The 4,026-nt window shown below is 47.3% G+C and overlaps 1 non-coding gene across 1 annotated transcript; it reads right to left on the bottom strand.

Moving 5' to 3' along the window:
• Positions 1-399: 399 nt before the first annotated feature.
• trnag-ucc (transfer RNA glycine (anticodon UCC)) lies at positions 400-470 on the bottom strand. Its single transcript has one exon. It is a non-coding gene; the product is annotated as a tRNA-Gly (tRNA).
• Positions 471-4,026: the final 3,556 nt, after the last annotated feature.

Raw genomic sequence — 4,026 nt, 5'->3', positions numbered from 1 at the left:
GGAGCGAGACTTGGCTTTGGCTTTGTCCTGGGCTCCACCGCCGGTCTTTCTACAAGTTTACACACACTGACACCACGAATGAAGAATTCCTCTCGCACTCACCCTTTCCCTATCTTCTGGGGAATGTAGTCGGCCGCTTCTGAAAGCCCGAACATGAGCTTGTGTGAGACACAGCGCGAAATGACCTGATCAGTGTAACCATTACCCTGCAGGATGCCTTTGATGAGCCCGGTTTCCGCATCAAGCTTGCACGGTGAGCAAATGGCTCGGGCCCGATTCACAAAGTTGTTGATAAGACCAATCTTACAGAGCGTGGAACTGTAAGAATCCCAACGCGTATTTTAACTAATGTAGAGAATTGTGGTCTGACCACGGAGAAGGCTGAAAATAAATCACTACTGCGATGGCCGGGAATCGACCCGGGTCAACTGCTTGGAAGGCAGCTATGCTCACCACTATACCACCATCGCACACTTCTTCAAATTACAGTCATCATTTATAGTACCGCGAAACACACTATATCTTTGGCATCTTGTGTCTGATTGATAAACTGTTTTGCAATAATTCTCACCATGTTTATGTTGTTTCACACACATTGAAAATGTCCCCAAAGAAGTTACCTCTTTGCACGTCTCACGTGCAGCCAGCAGAGGGCACCAGTCCACAATAAATTCTCTCCGGCTGTTTCTGTGGACACATCGAGACAGGAAAAGGTCTGTTGCTGCCCGGGGAACGGGCCGTGAAACAGACAAAGATAGTGACCAACTACAACGGCTCCATGTAGATATCCATAAAGTACCGAACAATAAAAAAATGCAACTTATCCTGGAAGGGATGATGAAGTTCTCTCTGAAATAACTACATCAACACCTCCCTTAAAATAATTGATTTGTTGTCACAAATTCAATACCAACCGTTTAAATTTCAGCCGGTATTCATTTCCAGCTCTTAGACAGACACTTTCACTGACCGGTTCAATCTTTGCAAAACTTTTCGAATTCCCGCTCAATAAACTAAATTACAGGCCCGTGATCCGATTTTATCTTGATCTTAGAGGCGGGATATTGCTGACAGGTCTGGATTTAAAAGATCCCGGTTTCTAACTATAGATAAACAAGATGTTCCATTGAGTAAGATTTGTTTCGAGCACCCTGTTCACTAATGGTGCCCAGAATTCGAAAACAAATCAGTTCGAACAGGCAGGAGGCGGAGCTGGATGATCACAGACTCTGTTCTGTCTGTCACTCAGTCTCCTCCCCGCCCCGCCTCTCACTCTCTGTCCCGTTCTCAGTCAGGTCGGGGCGGGCTATTTAAAAGAGGAACGTGAAGCAGCTCGTCTCTCATATTCTGCAGCGATCTGAGTGAAGAATCATCATGTCTGGCAAAGGGAAAGGAGGCAAAGGACTGGCTAAAGACGGAGCAAAGCGGCACCGCAAAGTGCTTCGTGATAATATCCAGGGCATCACCAAACCAGCAATCCGCCGCCTGGCTCGCCGTGGCGTTGTCAAGCGGCTCTCGAGTTTGATCTATGAGGAGACTCGCGGGGCGCTGAAGGTTTTCCTGGAGAATGTGATCAGGGATGCGGTCACCTACACTGACCACGCCAAGCGCAAGACGGTCACTGCCATGGATGTGATATACGCTCTGAAACGCCAGGGCCGCACTCTCTATGGTTTCGGCGGCTGAACAACTCGCCCTTTCTACCGACCAAACAACAAAGGCTCTTTTCAGAGCCACCCAAAACGTCACATGAAGAGCACTGACCTGGGAACGGGAGCGAGAAATCTCAAACTGTAACTGAATGAAAAGCAACTTTAGCATCATTTCATTCTCTTTCTGTCACTAGTTCATTTATTAAGGTTGTTGATGTTTTAAGTGGGGAATGGAGCAGTGTATTACCTCCCCAGACCCCACTCTCCCACTCCAATATAGTGGAAGGACGAGTCACTCCATTTTCTCTTCAATATCTATTAAACCGTGACATGAATAAAACCCATACAGTTCATGATGTTTATGCGGGAGACCCGGAACTGTCGGTAGTCATGGTGATTTCGCCCATCAGTCGGAGCTTTCTACCCGCCTGTTATAAACAGATCAGGTAAAGATTCCGAATTGAAACCGGGTTGAAAGGCATGTAGAGCCAAAATGAGACTTTTCTCAGGTTTTATACTGGTGTCTTTTGCTGCGAAGCTAGTATTTTTTAATGAAAATGCTGGAAAATTTCACCAGGTCTGGCAGCACCTGTGTGGAGAGAGGGTATTATCCCTTCGATTGGGCATGACGCTTCTTCAGAGCCAGAATGAAAATTCAGACAGTGAGCAGCCCTTTCACAGACTCTGTGAGAGGCTCTGAAAAGAGCCTTTGGGTTATTAGATTAAAGAATGGCCGCTTCACTTGGTCTTCGAGCCCGCAGCGGCGCTGCATTTCTTGGGCAGCAGCACGGCCTGGATATTAGGCAGCACCCCGCCCTGAGCGATGGTCACCCCTCCCAGCAGCTTGTTGAGCTCCTCGTCGTTGCGGACGGCCAGCTGCAGGTGTCTGGGGATGATGCGGGTCTTCTTGTTGTCCCGGGCCGCGTTACCGGCCAGCTCGAGGATTTCAGCCGTCAGATGCTCGAGCACAGCAGCCAGATAGACCGGGGCTCCGGCACCCACACGCTCAGCATAGTTGCCCTTTCTCAGGTGCCTGTGAACACGGCCCACCGGGAACTGCAGTCCAGCCCGGGAGGATCGAGACTTGGTCTTGGAGCGAGCTTTACCGCCGCTCTTTCCTCTTCCAGACATTTCACAATTTCACAAACGCTTTCACAGGACTGAAATCAATTGTTGGGCAGCAAGTGTCTAAGTGTCTGTCTCATAGGGACAGGAAGTGTTGCAGCGCCTGTTACTATGAACAGAAAGTGTCGGAGCGACATTATTTTCAGTTTGCAGTCATCTTGTAGCTGCAGAAATAAATTGATTTCAGCATGATGGGAGGATTGCTGATTCGGTTCTTATTTGTCATCAAAGAAAACTGAGTTCGATTACAGTGAATGCATAACTCAGCGTCTTCATTAATATTTCAAACAGCAAGTTTCCGATGTATAGAAATACCCACCTTTCTCCCTTTTGTCTAATATATTTGATGAATAGAAATCTATCAAAGTGAGATTTAAAATTGAAGTGTTGTTTCCGGAATGGAGCTCTGAAATTCTCATCCCCGTTTGTCGATACAGATGGTTTCGAATTTCACCTCCGGAAAGCTCTGAATGTTTTACTGCCCCCAGTGCCGCCAGCTCCTACCCCCCACCCAACCTCTCCCATCCTCTAACCCCTACCCCCCACCTCTCCCACCCACCAAACTCCACCTCCACCCCGCCCCAGTACCTGGATTGCCAATCATCGGAAACAGTTCCTCACTCTGACACGATCGCCTCAACATCTCCGAACCGTCGGTGGAATTTCTTGTTAAACAGGGAAGAAGGAATTCCTTTCGAAGTGGTTTGGATGAAGGGGATGTTCTGTGTTTTTATTTCAGGAATTTAGCAGCGGTTGAGTGAAGGTCAACGGACCAAGATTTAGAGAGGACAAAAAAATTGCAGCGACATTTTGAGGAGAGGTGCGGACAATAGGAACTGACTTCATGATCCAAAATTAATCTGTGATCCCGAGGCCAAGGGTCTGGGAATCAGTGGATCACTCAAAAATCCAAGAGACATAAATGCAGCACAGTTTTTATGGACAAGGCATTATCCGGCTGGAAGGAATGGTATCCCGGTCCGAATGGATCAGGCGTCTGACTTCAATGTACATTATGATGTAATCAGAAGATAGCAGTTTCGTGTCCTGTCCCGTTGCTTTATACAGAAATCTGGTGGAACGTCCAGTAAACCAGGTTCCCACTCGTCAGCTGCAAGTTCTGCTTTTTCTTACAAACAATGCGGAGCTCTTTCTCAGAATGTATTTCCTTGTTACTTTGTGCATTCATCCCTCACTCATCTTTGGATTGTGTTTCGTTACTAAGAAATCCACAATATCTGATTAATGT

This window comes from Cetorhinus maximus, chromosome 31, assembly GCF_964194155.1.
Source record: "Cetorhinus maximus chromosome 31, sCetMax3.hap1.1, whole genome shotgun sequence".
In the NCBI taxonomy this organism is placed as follows: domain Eukaryota; kingdom Metazoa; phylum Chordata; class Chondrichthyes; order Lamniformes; family Cetorhinidae; genus Cetorhinus; species Cetorhinus maximus.
The sequence above is the reverse complement of the archived record's forward strand: the minus strand, read 5'-3'. Positions and strand labels throughout refer to the sequence as shown.